The sequence below is a fragment of the Mercenaria mercenaria genome, chromosome 18, assembly GCF_021730395.1.
Source record: "Mercenaria mercenaria strain notata chromosome 18, MADL_Memer_1, whole genome shotgun sequence".
NCBI lineage: Eukaryota > Metazoa > Mollusca > Bivalvia > Venerida > Veneridae > Mercenaria > Mercenaria mercenaria.
The window spans coordinates 60,934,928-60,952,458 of record NC_069378.1 but is presented as its reverse complement, the minus strand read 5'-3'; positions in this window follow the sequence as shown (position 1 = coordinate 60,952,458).

Genomic DNA, 17,531 nt, shown 5'->3' with positions numbered 1-17,531 from the left:
TGAAATTGCTTTCATACACGTGCGAGGATGTCATAAAAATATATAATTGAGAAATGCCATAGGAAAGAACAGTGTATTTTTGTTATTGTGTCGTTCTCTTCAGCACGACATTTATGTTCTGTTAGTATACTGTTGAACATTTCGTCTTGGGGCTTCCAATACTCCCCCCTTTAATAGCTTTGGGTATTGTTAAATCGCCACTTGAATATGGTGTCTGCATTTTTTTCTTTTGGCAGTTTCTGATATGCAGCCTCTATAACCTCAGATCTCCTCTTTAAATTCCAGTTTGCTTAGTTCTGCCCATTGTTTTCTCGTTGGGGCAACACCTTTATTTAGGCCGATGTTCATGGAATTGCACTCTGTGTATCATTGAAGGCCGTAAGAATTTATCTGCGGATGACTCTAATATATATTTTGGTAATTATTACATGTGTAAATGGGTTCTGCTCAACCCGGGGCTAGAGGGCGTGGATGGTGGCTTGCATTTCCACTACCGTCCATGAACAGGCTCAATCAAACCGAGCATGCAAACTTCGTTTTTGACGTGTGGAGCGACCTGTTGTTTTCCACTTTTTCGATTTTAAATTCATGGCACGTTACTTTATGGTATTTTAGTCTCCCAATTCAGTCGATCTGTGGATCTCAACGAGTGAGGAGGCAATACACAGTTTTCATTTGATAGAGGCGTACGAATTAGAGACAATTTAAGGATTGAAATGCATATTTGTACTCAAAATAATAATAATTGCTAGAATTGAAGTTTCAGTGGCAAGAATTGAGTTTCAGTTATTGAGCGAAAATTAGTTGAGAAGCCTTGATCTTGAAACTATGACGTAGTGACTTGCCGATGCGAATACATGCCTTCGTTGAGCTAGCTTAAAACGGAGCTGTCATTTTGACAAGGTCCTCGGGAAAACTGAAACAGTGAAGAAATAAAAACGGTACGGATGACAAACGTTTTTACAGGACGTTTCAGTTTTGAAACACAGCTCAAGTTTGTTGTTCAGTCCCTTTACAGTTGGAGGCAATGTCTTCCAGTTTGCTTTTGTATAATTCTATATAGAATGTACCTGCATGTATTTAACTTTACCAGCAGATAATAACTATACCTGTAGGTATTATAATAACCTACAAGCACAAAATAATTTTAACTTGCAGGTACAAATTATACCTCCAATTGTATACCTAAATTGTACTCATACGTATGAATTGGACATTCAAGTACAATTGAAAACAGCATATAAAATACTTACAACGTAATAAACTTCGAATATATTTACGAGTGTCAGCCAATAAATAATGCAACAACCTAAAGATTTTAAAGTAAATTGAATAGACCGTAATCTTATGCATCATGTTGCAGGGTGTTTCTAACTTCTAAGTCGCATCTTCATTATGGAGAAATTGTGTAATATTTTAAGCCGCTAACCAAGCCAAAACAGCGTACCAATTAATTGTCCGCAAATACAAAGTTGGAGCATATCTCGGAAATTTGGACTGATATTGAACCGTATTGGTATTATTTCAATCAGTTAGTGAGGTAATTTTCATATTATACTTTTCTGCGCTGAATCAGTAGATATCATGGTCCTTTACATTGGACTAACCCCAAAATGTGGACACAGTAGTCGAGAGGGCTAAGACGCTTTCCTACGGAGGTGAAGGCCCCTGGTTCGAATCCTAACTACTCCCATGGCGGTGTGTCCTCGGGCAAGGCACTTTATCCCGACTGCCCCAGTCGACGCAGCTGTAAATAGGTACCAGCAAATTGCTGGGGGTAAGGCTTAATTGGTTTTAACTGTTCTTAAAATAGGATCGCTCAAAAGCTCTACAGAGCTTATGTTAATTGTTTCACAAAGCGATGGTAAATAATATTTACCTTTACCTTTTACCTTTACCTCTTACAACTATTCCGGTTCCCTCTAAGTTAGGTTATTGTAATTGTTACAATTGTTTTAGGAGCATATTTTACAAAAGAGCCGTACTATGGGAAAACCAACATAGTGTGTTTGCTACCAACATGGATCCAGACCAGAATGCGAATCCGCGCAGGCTGGTCTGGATCCATGCTGGTCGCAAACGCTCTATATTGGTTATATATATACTACTATGCAACTTTTCACAAGTTTCATACAATATGCCCAACTAACGAAAGATTTTCATGGATTGTTTTTATGGTGGCCATCTTGAATTCTGTTGGCCATATAGAATTTAATTTTTACCAATGTCAGTTTAACAATTGTTTGGTTACAATATGTACTAGATCTACTATGCAACCTTTCATAATTATTATACGATATGCCCATTTGAAGATCGGTTTTGGGGGAAATGATTTTATGGTGGCCATCTTGGATTAAAGACACCATATTGGACTTTTTTCATATTTTAATATAGATCTTATTTGTAGCTTGATAATACTTTAAACTGTAATGCTAATTTTCATATTTTTCTAGCCAGATCTACATTGCTAGAACATTTTCTTATAAAAATGTTACTTATGGTGGCCATCTTGGATTTAGGCCGCCATACTGGACCTTTTCTATTTCAATATAGATCTTAGATAATTTTCATAATTTTCTTGCAATGCATACTTGTTATACAGTTGTCAATTATGGCGGCTATCTTGAATTTTGGCCCATTTTGAATATTCACAACCTGCTTCCCAGGCTTAAATAAAGCATAATACATCCATCTAATGCCAAGTTTCATATTTTCACAGGAAATGCACAATTGTTTTACCAATTTCTTGCACTAAAAGGAACAGAAATATAACAACACTGATTTCAAGTACATGAAGATTTTTTTACAGCCGCGACACACTCTCTCATAAAAATGTGCAGTTTAGTCTTTATGGTACATAAGTGTGCAGTTTGGTCTTTATGGTAAATTAGTGTGCGACGTCCAATTCAACAAAGCAAAAGCTGAACTTATGAATATTTTATACAATAGTGCATAATATTTTCAATGAAAACTCGATCTGTATCACGCTTATTCATATTATATCTATATTATTATTAGTTTTCCTTCTAAGCATTTCAACTATAAATGAGCCGTGCTATGAGAAAACCAACATATTGGGTTTGCGACCAGCATGGATCCAGACCAGCCTACGCATCCGCGCAGTCTGTTCAGGGTCCATGCTGTTCGCTAACAGTTTCTCTAATTGCAATAGACCTTGAAAGCGAACAGCATGGATCCTGACCAGACTGCGCAGATGCGCAGGCTGGTCTGGAGTCATGCTGGTCGCAAACCCACTATGTTGGTTTTCTTATGGCGCGGCTCAAATGGTTTTATGACAAACAGGTTAGCGGAAACTTCTTTTGGAAATCGCGCATCATCATCGTGTTTGATTAAACTAATATCGCATGTTATCTAAAAAAAAATAACACATATTAGAACATTTGTGGCGTAAAAACCCTTCATAGCCCTTCATAAACAGCAGTTAGTTTCTTACAAATTTTCGATTTATGTTGAAATAGAAATTCCAGGACCACAGAAATGTCTATGGTGAAATTTACCATAGTCTAGATTAGTTTTTGGAATTTCATATCTTCAGAAGGAATATTAAGGCTTACATTTACCATTTTCAAATTTAATTTGACTTTACCACAGAAACATGTCGCTTTTCCTGCCTATTGTCAAAGATCTAGTGAAATACAATATTAATCGAAAAATATTTACTTGTTTATGTAACAGACTATCAATACCAAAGATTATAACATTATAACCAAAGATGGCTTAAGTCATCATCAGGACTAGAGCTTGTATACTGCATAATACATTTTATGTACGTTCGATGAAGAATTATTTTAATAAGTCTTAGAGAGGTGCATGCAAAGATGCATAAGAGCATGTTTGATAAAGACGGGGGTCCCAGTTAGGTGTCTGTGCAAACTGTTTTTTGATTTAATTCATATTTTATGGTAATATACCTACATATATTAAGTTTCATCAACAAGAGTTACAGTTTTGACTTACTTTTATAGGTATTCACATTTAAAGTGGGTGGGGTAATCGTCCATTAAAAATCAGTAAATTTGACCAGACCACTTTGTGGCTCTGTGATGAAAGACGTATTCAATACAATTTTAAATGCAACATGTCGTGTGAATGTCCATCGCGAAAGTTTCGGGTAAAAAGTTAGGACCATTTTTTTTTAAATAATGGAAATTGCTGGCTTGACATATGTCAGATTACCCCCACCCACTTTAAATGTAAATATCTATAAAAGTAAATAAAAAACGGGTAATAGAAACACTTGTTAATGAAATTTAAATAAAATCAAAAAGCGCACCCCCCCCCCCCCCCCCCCCCCCCCGCCCCACACACACTTTAATGAAAAGGGTTTCATTTGCTATTTCAAATATGGCGGCTTCTATGTACAGTCGAGCGAAGTCACAAGACGGGTCAATACAAGGAAACACCTGGCCACTGACAAAGTATGGTGGGAATCAAACAAGCAGCTTCAAGTGCAAGCCAATCAAAAATAACTTTCTATTTAATGTCTTCTTATATGGAACCATATGGAGACATACTCCAATGATTCTTCTGACAAGCAGTTTATGAGAAAAAAATGTTTTATGAAAGCCCCTAAGAGCATTCAAGCGGAACCATTTGTACAGTATTGAGAAAAGTCTACTAAAGGATGCTAGTAAGCAAGTTTAATGAAAATCTGTCAAGCGGTTTACAATAAGAAATAAAACAAGGATAAAATTCCTACAGGACTTGCCACCTTCAAACAAAAACAACCAGTTGTGAAGCACCACTCCGCAAGGAAATGTACAGTCGTACACACAAACTTATGCAAATACACAAATATAGAGGATGAATGGAACGATAATGGAGGTGGTAAAATAGTTTGTTTTTTTTCTTCTATTTTAAACATTGTTTATCTCCTTAAGGCATAATCAAATGAAATACACTAAAGAAGCTCAACTATCGAGTTTTAACGTTGCATGCCAAATGTAATGAATGTTTATGAAGCGGTTCCTGAAAAGAAGACTAAAGTTTTTTGTATATATTATTTTAGCTATGAAAGCCCCGAAGTGCAGTCAAACGAATCCATTTGAATACATAAGAAAGGTCTATACAAGGATGTTACAGATGAAGTGTGATGAAGAATTATCAAACGGTTCACGAGCGAGAAGTCCTTTGAAGGTATTTCCTAGTTTTTATCTCTGGCTAAAAGAAGACAAACAAAAGTACTTAAACGCAGTTGAGAGAGGTCTATGTTTGGTGCAATTCAGACTAAAAGTTTGGAAAGAGAAGATGAAATGAAAAATATTAATATCGACGGACAACTCTCGACGACGACGACGGACGACCACGCCGTACGTTCTCACCTAATCACAAGTGCTCAGGTGAGTTAATGAGCTAAATAAAATAACAAAAAATACAGCATTGTAACGTCAAGTATAACTGAAATCTAATTACATTTAATCTATATTGTACAGATTGAGGTAGATATTGTATAGTTTAAATAAAACAATATTCTTACGCTTCCTCTAACAAACTATGACCATAAACATGTGATAAAAGCTCTAGGAAAATCCGTTTTGGAAGCATAGAATGCAAAAAAGCAAAACAAAAGCAGTCTCTGATTGACATGTTTGGTTTGTTTAGTTTGCGAGTGATAATGAAATGAGCAACACCCTCACGCTACATAAAAAACTAGAACTCTGAAGACGATAAACCACTCGAAGGCCTTAAATAACCAACTTTATAACTTAAGTGAATCATATATCTAAAAGAAAACGCCACGTTCCAACGGACTCTGAGGATAAGTTCGAAGAGACATTTTACAGACGCAGACTGCTGTTGTAATAGTTAACGAAATCTATGTCATTTTGTTGATATCCTACATTTATAAACAAAGTGTAATATAACTTATTTCATATATCTAATTGGTCAGCATTCTTATAGCTTAGTATACAGTCATTAATTTTTTTATGTCTTACTGATTATTTCTACAATATTATCTTATAAGTTGGACTGGAACGAACACTTTAAATTCAAACTTCGGGAAAAAAACCTCATATTTCATATCGAGTACCTTTAAGATTTAAGTAAAATAAATAGACATCTTGCCCCGATTTCACGAAAATACTTAAGTTTGTTAATTGACTTAAATAAGTTTTTACTTTTCTTAAGAGAATTAACGTACTTAGATCAATTAAGAAACTTAAGGTTTAGGAGTATTTCATCATCAAAACACAGAAATATTTGATAAACAAACAACATCTTTACCAATATTTTACCTGACCATAACATGTTCTGTCCTACTGTCCCGTACGACGGATACTTAAAATTTTCTGAAAAAGTTGTCTTCATTCGAAAATGAACGCCATTTGTAAAGAAATAAGAATGAACAATTGCTGAAAACTGTGTTCCACCTAGTTATGTGAAATTTCAACACTCGTACGCTATTGCAAATGCATCAAAACAAATATATTTAACAGTTATTTGAAAATGGTGAGATTTTAAAGAACTTTTAGTGTCCAGAAGTGGAGCCCCTTTAGGTAGTCCTTTTCCGGAATTAAATGTTTATATAAGTATACTGACACTTGTTTCGTAAAGTAGTATACATGTTTTACATGCTATTCAGTTTTAATGTGAAACAACTCTTGGTGTTATTTGATTTTGTTCTCTCAAAAGGTAAGGCTAAGCGCTAAGTATTTTCGTGAATTCTGGGCCAGCTTTTCTGACTTCATGTAAACAATAATCGTGTATTTTACATTGCATATATTTTCAGTTTTCAAAGAATCTTTATTCACACCGTTTGTTTCCATGTGTATAAATTCACCACAAAATCACACCGGGCAACACGAAGCCGGTATTCATCCTCTTTTGCTGGTATGAGAATACATGTACCGAAACGAGTCTAAACAACCCTATCTTTGCATATTACTCCATTAAATATCAATAAGAAATAGTCCATAATATAGTTCGTTTTTTCTTCATGCAAACTTTGAGCAACTAAGGTGTATATGTATGATTAAGACCTGCTTCTTTCGTCTGTGAACCTAATGATGACTTTTTTCCTCCAGATAAATCCTGAGAGCACTCAGTATGTTGCCTTGAAGTTTCACGACATATTAATTTGGTCTCGAACGATCTGAAAAGATTACAAGTTTCAAATAGTACCTTTTCAAAGAAACTGTTATATCACAACCTAATTTCATTAGGGTCCCCTATAGTGTAGCTGCTCTGAAAAAAGCAAATTTTACTTGTGAAATACATGCTGATTTTTTATAGAAAGTATATAAGTATATAATCAAAGAAAAGTTTGTACACAACCTACCTGATCGCATTAATAAAATAATTGCAAGTAACACTTTTTCTTTCTTATCCAAATCTCTTTTAGAGTCACAAATATGCTCAATCCGCCTTTTGTGACTCAAAAGCTCCATACGGCTGTATGATGTAAGCGTTTCTGTATCCGGATCAAGTCTGCAAGCTGCTCCCAGAAACATCATGATCTCTGCAGTAAAAAATATTACCTAAGCACATGTTATTTAATCTTTATATGTCTGCCATGATTGTTGTGTTAACGTTATTAAGTCGTTATTTAATGTTTATTCAAAACATACTATTTTTGTTACACTTCATATAAACCACTGTATGTCTAATTGAATAAAATACAGGCAAGCTATTATATTTTCTTCATAAATGGAAACTAGTGCCTCGCGATATGTCGAAGTGCTTCTGTTACATAATGACTGCTTTCCAAACGCCATAACTTTTGTAATAGTACTTCTTCTTGAAACCTGACTTCAAATAAAAAAAAAAGGTTTATCGGGAAGCTGGCTGAAAGATTAAAGTCGCTGAATTCTAATTATCACGGTGATTCCATATCTTCTTACTTATTTATAAATACAACAAAAAACAGTGGTAACGTATTTTAAAGCGCCGTTACGGAAAACAGTCTCAATGCTTGGGAAGTATGGAACTATGCTGTTTAGTAAGTGTATTTAATACCTTGATAACAGACTCTAACAGACTCTCACTAGACTATTTCCTACAAAAAAGATACTATAAACCAAGATAACTGAAATGGTTAAATGACATGTGTAAATTATGTAACAAACAAGATTCGTCCTTTCTATAGCCTTAGGACACCTGGCACTTTTTTTATAGAATCTCGCAAGAGATACGTATATTTTTGACAAATCAGAAAACGACGTCAGACAACCTTCAGCCTTTCCCGGAAGAATTAAAGTACACAGCCTACACTTTAAACTTAAAGCCGCATTTGAATTTGTCTACATTCAGAGCTCATGCACAGGGACATCATACCAAAAAGCATGATCGTGGACTTACTGGAAAAACATATTTGCACCTGGACAAAATACAAAACCCCAAGGGACATGTAACGTAGCAAGGGTATATGAAGATTTTTGGACCTTCGTCAAATCGTTCAAAAGACCCTATTGATGTTGTCTAAAGGTGTTAGTATATGCGTCAGATGTTGGATATTTCCGTATTTGAGAACTGCTGACCAAGACATAATTTTAATGTCTTTCGTGTAATAAATGTTGATTATACGGAAACCAAGCCATCAGACGCTAATTAATATGTGTTAGTACGTTACAGGTGCGTATATAAGGAAATAATGATTACAAGGCAAGTGTTGTACTTGAACTCAGTATTGGTAGGCTTTCTGGTTATGTTGGATTATGGCGTCTATTCAATATTTATGTAAAAGATATGTGCTAGGAAGGTTACACAAGATATTGCTTCTATTAAACATAAACAGTCACATTGAGTCTGTGTGTATCATGTTGGGTTTCATTCTATGATTCCAAAACATCTTCTTTCAGATTTTATTTACCACTGGCTTTAAGACTCGTGTGGTGTCCGTTGGGATCATGGTGTCTGTCAGATATTGTGTGAAATAGAGTTCCACTTTAACCGAAACTGACAGCTCTCAGGAGCTGAAACTCAGTAATCATTGTTAAAAGTTATGTTAAAATACACTTATAAAATAAGGAATTGTGTTAAGAGAGTTGAAATAGAACTGTTTTAAAAGGCTTATTGAAAATTGATCACATCTTTGATTTATAAGAAACTGTGCATTGTCCTTCGTAGGAAATAAATCTGTTAGAATTGTTAAACAGTCTTGTGTTTTAAAGAAAGCTTCAAGTACACTGGCCACTACGTTACAAGTTCTGTATATACTATACATTGTTATTATACCCCAGTCACACATACGGCGCGGATAGCTACGTCCAGCCACGGATAGAAACGTAGAAATCCGTATCGATCCGTACCTGAGCCGTACGGATTGGTACGGATTGATACGGATTACTACTTTAAGGTACGGCTCAGGTACGGATCGATACGGATTACTACGTTTCTATCCGTGGCTAGACGTAGCTATCCCCGCCGTATGTGTGACTGTGGTATTAATCATAGGGTAATAACACTGTCCTGTTTAAATAATGAGTCCTCAATTACTGAACTCATGGACAGCCACCCAACCAAAATCGAAGAAGTTTGTCCAATAAAATAAAGGGTTTATCTCATAGGATATGTCTTAGATATTGTGTCTGTAGGCCGACAGATTGAAACAACTGCACTCACAGAGACGTATATATATTTATAGACCAAAAACATTTTCTGGGTCTTTTAGATATACTGGTATATCTTATCTATAACTAACGAGTTCACGGTGTATACCCATATCGGACCCCTCACTGTTGAAAATGGGAAAACGGATCCCTCTCTGGTACCTTAGGTGTGAAGTCGTTGATCCCATCTTACTTGTAAACACACTTTATGTGGATATTTTCATCATGTTTCTTTAAAAACGCCCTACTTTCGATTTTGTTGATGCACGGGATCCCTCTCAGTCGGTGCAATTTTGCCTCACAGGATCTCTCTTGACTCTCTGCACCCGGCACTGGAACCCTGTTTGACAAAATTCTCTATCGGCACCGGCACCCTCAATTTTATTGTTAGAATTTTGAGATGGTATTCTTATTGAAAACAACAGCTGTTTCTAAGGGTATAGATCATGGTGTTTTTCTTCCTTTAATATGCTTTTAAAATGAAAATAAATCAGCAAATTCACATAGCATTCATATTTAAATTTTATTATCAAATTAACTGATACCTAAGGAAGAGAGTTAGTGCCAGGTGTATGTCATTCATTAACTAATTTTTCTAGTTACCAACTCGAAATTTCGAGTTATCAAATGGAAATTTCGAGTCACTTATCTCGAAATTTCGAGTTATTAAGTTGAAATTTCGAGTTACTATGTTAGCGTTACAAAGTCGAAATTTCGAGTTACTTACTACAAGTGTTAATGTTGATGTATCTATAATTATGAGTTTAACCAAAATTGGATACCTTGACAGACCTTGAGTTTGAGGAGAGGTCATAGAAGGTGACCGGGAAGTATTCAAACTTAGAATATTTCACTATTTTGACCATGCCAGGAAGGTTTTCGACCTTTTTTGAGCCCCTAACACATGAATATATTATACATGTAAATGAGGGTATATATCCTGGATACAGTTACTATAGTAGGTCATAGATTGATGTATTGTAGTATATGTTCAAGTCCCTACATGTTGGATACAATATATGGATGTGTATATAGATGATTCCACTTTGAAGAGTCAAAAGTTGTCCACTACATTTTTGGCCTTTGACTGACGGACAGACGTTCAAATTTTGCTGATAAAAGGGCAAGATATATAGTGACTCGAAATTCGAAATTTCGAGTTACTAACACTAGTGCTCTTCAGTAGATATCTGAGTGATACACAAATAACTTTTAAATGCGAATTTGTATAATTTGATTTGATAAAAAGAGGGGCCATTCATGCATAGCTAGTCTGAAAAGGTTCAGCAACACATCTGTACTTATCATAACAAACCCGCGTTCGCCCGGGCACACAAGTCTGTACCGAAAACATCGGTACATACACTGACGCCTGACTTTCATATCGGATGCGTGGCGTAATTGAATGTGTGTCGTGACATTAACTTTTTTTATTTAGTTCAGTATTGTCAATCTTATTCAGACTATTGAAAAAAATATATATAGTGCAGTTTTTTATACATTACATTCTATGCGTATGTAATAAAAAGGTTATCATCTTTGCATCGGTAAATATGAACTCGATCGTTCTTTAGCGGAACAATATTGCGCTCCTAAAGTTGTACTATCTATTTCCGCAGCAAAACTTGTGCATAGATTATAACCTATAATTATTGTTTTGCTTTTAAAAACGAACTCCATTTCATAACTCTAACATTGAAATTAAATTGAGAGGGCACCTGTGCCGATAGAAAACTAATTGTGTCCGAGAGGGTTCCCGTGCCGTGTGCAAAGAGTCAAGAGGAATCCTGTGAGACAAAATTGAGCCGACTGAGAGGGATCCCGTGCATTAAAGAAATCGAAAGTAGAGCGTTTATAACGAAATATGATGAAAATATCCACATATTGTGTTTTTACAAATAAGATAGGATCAACGGCTTTACATCTAAGGTACCAGATATTTGCTATATTCAAAGAAAAGTTGTATATAAGTTTCATAAACATCGCAGGATGTTCATCCAAGCCAGTACCTCCGGCTATATTCCATCTTCGTTTGGACTTGTGTCAACTGATAAAACAAATGTTACAATAAAAAAGCAATGGTATATAGCTACGCTATTTCGTGAGCCATATGCTTTTTCCACAAAAATGTGTTTAGGGCGAAAAATTTGACTGTCCGAGCTGACTGACGTTGCAGTTCATTGTTTAGCACAGAGATTGTCATGTGCGCGAACAGAGAGGGATCCGTTTTCTCATTTTCCGCAAAGAGGGATCCGATATGGGTATACACCGTGGTGTTTGGCTTTCATTCTTTCTACAAGAAGCTGTCACATAATGAAAACAACAATAAATAACCACATGCTTTTCTATTTTTATTGTCACTTATGTAAGTCAATGATCAAATGCAAAGTTAAATACAATGCTGAATAATACATTTGAACTTTTTTGTAACAATGCTGAATTGCGATATAAACCTTCATTTTCAATACAATAATACTGTGTTACAATATTCACCATAAAGTATGCAAAAACTTAGTAATACGCCATGAAACCATTCATACTTGTTAACTGTTCATAGAAGTAAATAAAATATTTGCTTCAAATGAAACATCAGTATTTAGTTTTAGTAATAATCGATATCAAAAAAGGCTCACAGCTACTTGTTTTCTCTTATATTTGACTACATCTATACTGAGTTCAAGTAGGGGAGATAACTCATACATTTAGCGCTACTACATTTACACTCATCTAAAAATAGAAATAAAATAACACAGTTTTAAACATATATTAAAGACATATAACTATAAATCAACATATAAACTGTTCCGTTTTTACTCATAAATAAATCGGCCAAAACACACCTATTTAATGGCCTATGACTAATGAATATTTCACATTTCACATTTCTCTTTTAAAAACACAGTCTTCCACATTTAAATGAACTTACAATTTCATGTTCAACATATACACAACAACAAAACTGACAATTCATAACACATCATTCAGTCAAAACAATAATTAATAAATCATAAATGCATAATAGGTTTAAATGGGGAGGGACAAAGATACAAAGAAATAGTACATGCTTGTAAGTCGTATTTGTTGTGGCAATCCAACCTCCGCGCAGGAATATTGGCAAACAATTTACAGTACCGATAAGGGGAGGTAACACTGTGTTTGAGTTTGGTGGCACTCGGCAATTTCCGTATGATAACGTTTTCTCAAATGGCGTTTCGGCATTCTTCGGACGTTTACGTAACTGATACGAGTCCATGACTTCTGTTCCGGAAAATGCCGAAATCACATACGAATAAACTGTAATCGGGCGGAAACTGCCGATCCACTACTTTAACAAAAAAGAGAAGACAAGTACTATCTATACAACATTTGTAATTACGGGGTGACCTAAATATCTTGCATTTAACATTACTGGTTATTTTGCAAATACATGCTGTATAGTAATTTTGTATCTAAAGATTAAATTCACCTTCAAATCCCGCCAAGGAATTTATTTAAACAATGTAATGATGTTCATACATTTTCTCTTGCGGAGGTTATTTTTTAGAGCTACAATGACATACAGTACCTTAAAAGTGTTAGTCATGGGGAAGGATTGATATATATGGATACTATTCTCAAAAAGCACTAGAGTTGCCGGTGTACCAAGTTTTCAAACAATTATCTGCTTTGGATATCCACTTAAAGTTATAATAAATGTTCAAATTCTGATTCCATATCCACTTCCAAGCTATATAGGTCAAGTCATGATATTAATATTTCATGTTCAAGTTATCAAAAGTAATCACCTGTTTCCATGTTTCTGTTTTGCTAAAATGCTCGAATACCATGACAAGGAATGTCTTGGGTCCTACTTGCTTTTGCGTGAAACAATCACTCGAATTCTATGACAAGGAATGTCTTGAGTCTTACTTTAGGTGCTGATATCATATAATAAAGCTAAAATGCTCGAATTCTATGACAAGGAATATCTGGTGTCCTACTTGCACTTGCTTGCAACAACTGCTCGAATTTCATGACAATAACCTTGAATTGCATATTTATTATTTAAAAGTTTTAAATACCGCATTACTCATTAGAACATTTGTCTCAAATGATAGAACATGAATTACATAAAAAAGTGTTTTAATCATATGTCAAAACTTTATCTTACATACTTAAATACATAAATTACATGACATGTGTTTAACTTGCTTCAGTATGTCCCTTAAGTGGAATATCGTGTTACAGATAATGTTATACTAACTTGGTAAGCACTGATCTGCTGAACAAAATGACAATCACACACTTAGCTTCTTGAATATTATTTCTTAGCTAATGATAAGCATACAATTAGCTGTTGGAATATTATTTCTTTGCTAATGACAAATATACAATAAGCTGTTTGAATATTATTTCTTTGCTAATGACAAACATACAATTAGCTGTTTGAATGTTATTTCTTAGCTAATGACAAACATACATTTAGCTGCTTGAATGTTATTTCTTAGCTAATAACAAACATGCATTTAGCTGCTTGAATGTTATTTCTTAGCTAACGACAAACATACATTTAGCTGTTTGAATGTTATTTCTTAGCTAATGACAAACGCGCATTTATCTGCTTGAATGTTATTTCTTAGCTAATGACAAACACACATTTAGCTGCTTGAATGTTATTTATTAGCTAATGACAAACACACATTTAGCTGCTTGAATATTATTTATTAGCTAATGACAAACACACATTTAGCTGCTTGAATGTTATTCATTAGCTAATGACCAACACACATTTAGCTGCTTGAATGTTATTTCTTAGCTTTCTGTTTTAAAATATCTATAAAAATGTTTGCTCATGTACAATCAAACACGTCTTTTCATATCAGCTGACAAACAGGCAATATTAAAGGGCATAAAACAGCACTAATACAAATAATGTTAACAAGCAAGCACAAAACACACAATTATAACACTATCCTGTTCTCAGCACTAGCAGAAAAATGAGTTTAGTTAGTGTTCATGAAGAATACACTGTTGAAAACTACAATGTGTTCACAAAGAATACAGCACTGAGTAAAATTTAGTATTTCAGTCGAAAGCACATCACATATACACAGCACAAATATGTAGACAATTTTGTCATAAAAATCAATCGGAGAGCACATAGGTTTACACAGTCATTTAACCGAGTAAAATAACATACAATATATCAATTACACAACAAATATGACTCTATGCGCAAGAAAGCGCAACTCATTCTCAAGTACGTTCATTTAAACAAAACACATTTATGCGTTTTACACGATAATTATCATTTTTAGGCATCTACAGACGATGAAATTTAGGTGTACAGCACTAATTACCTCACAAGTGTTCAACTGTTTTATGTTTATATATACAATTATTATATTAATTTTGCAAATAAATGAAAAATGTATCAACATTTTTGTAAAACATCCCTGTAATACATTCTCCACACTGCCATCCCTAATTACTCCATCATTTTAAGGTATTACAAATAATAATTTTTACATACACATGTATCCTAAATTTATTTCAACATTATAATATTTGAAGCCATTTTATCCAGCAAGTCAAATGGCCCATCTTCAGGGTTTGAAGCAGGAATATAAAGCATATTCTATTCCATATTTCATGGTGGTGTATGTATGTTGTATGAGCTAAAGTAATAGTTATGTACAGACTGGCTTACTTCATATTTAATCAGTAGTGTACAGCTAAAATCTGTCATTTGTAGCGGCCTTTTACATTCATAAATGAAACATGACATTTAAATAACAACACTTAGATGTGACAATATACAATTAATTCTAAAAATAAATATAACTAATCATTGCAATTAACACCGATGATTTACAACTGCCTCGTGAAAATTCTATCTTCATAACATTGTCTAAAGAGAACTGACATAAGTCGCATTTCCTTTGATACAAACACCAAGTAAAAGTAAAACACAAAGTAAGCTATCAGCAAAACTCCCTGCTTACTTAGTTATTACTCTTTTGTTGACAATTTTTATCAATCTAATTCAAACGACACCAAAACTATGTTATTTATATAAAATTTGAAATATTTTCACTTTGTTCGATTGTCTCCCTTTAATTGCTGAGACATTCAAACTCACGCCCTCCCTGTGCTCTTACTTAGCATGCTGCTTATAAATGCTGTTAAGGTTTAAGGATACATGATGCCCCATTTTTAACAAGCATTCTATGTACACTTGAAATGAGTCAAATTAAAAAGTTTCTAAATTTGGTCTGGTGTCCAAAGTCCAGAAAGTAGAAACTTGTAATACAATGTTGACAATGCTTAATCTTAATAAAAGTTTCTCCTGAAATTTTCGGAGAAACAACTGCTGAGTTTATACAATATCTCTTTATCATAGTTTTCATTCATAATATTCTCTTCTCTCTTTAAGTTTTTGCACAGTTGACCAGACACTCCATTGACAACATGTGTTTCATGGTTTCTAAGGTATGTCAGGCCTGAGGTTCAGTCAAAAATCAAAAGCCTGAAAATCTACTTTCTAAGGCTGAAATATCCATTTTAAATAGTTATATATATTTCAAATTCTTGCACTCAAAACCTGAAATCAGGACCAGTCCTGAAAAAAATCACAGACTTGTATATACATAAAAACTGTTCACACTTTAACACTTACAGGAAATAAAATGTTTAGAAATACCAAATATATACGAAATATGTTACAATGTATGTGAATTGTCTAAGTGCAACTGAATAAAACTGTAAAAATGTATAACAAAATCTGTAAAAAGATAAAACAAAATACTGGAATATGCGACTTACTGCCAATATCAAAGAGAATTGTTTATCAGAAAACAAATTGAAAATACAATTTCCATAAGACAATTAAAAACATCACACATCACTAAAAATCTAAATAACAAAACTATATTATACAGATTGAGGTAGAATTTGTATAGTTTTCTATATAACAATAATCTTGTTGCCCCACTGTCAAACAAAGAACGAGTATGTAAGTCACACAAGGACTGAAAAATATCAGCTCTGTCATCAATGGAATTTAGTTCTAAGTTGAAAAGGAGTCTTTTAAGAATTCTAAAACGTTTAGTCATCTTTCTCAAATGTAATGTAATGTTTGGTATCTAACAGTGTATGCCACGCACTTGCACTTTAAAAGACACTTAGCAGTCCTTTTAAAAATGCTTCTAATTAATTAAAAAAATATTTACAAATGAATTATGAGAAAATGCCTTTATTTCAGAAATTAGAAAATATGCAAATTGGATATTCTAGCCAATTTAATGATTAATCAATACAACAAAAATAAAAAGGAAACCTGTAATGTATTGAAACTATTGGTCAGCAGGCTACCAATTGCCATGTTAAGCCCCGCCTGCCTACAGTAACTACCTGTTTGATGCCAGTATAATTGTATGTTGATGAATTTTAGAATTAGAATAGTTATAGCAACAATCAAGGTGACTTGTGTCTTTCTAGCCCAGTAATCACGTAAGGCAGTATTATATAAGAAACCACAAGAACATTAAAAAGATTTTGACAGATAATAAATAAGATAATTTTCAATATATAATTATATAATCAGTAAGTTGATTTTGGTAGATCATGTATATAGTTAAACAGATAAGTAATTAAGATAACAGAAGACTAGAAAAAGAAATTCATTAGAAGTGGAACTTGTGCTATTAGTATTTGACAAAGACCTTTGCAAAACAATGTTAAAATAACTCATTTTAAGACTTTCTGGTTGCTTGGTTTTTTTCTCAAAACAAAATCTTAGACTACTAGTTAGATTCATTTGGTTCCTGTCATGGTATTGTTTTTATTTTTCACAATATCTCCTTTCCCTGATACAAATATATATGTTTTGTATGATCTCTTTTTGTAATATCTCCATTTCACATTCATCCATTGTCTTAAAACCTGACATCAGCCCTGAAGGAAACATTAGTCATGTTCTTT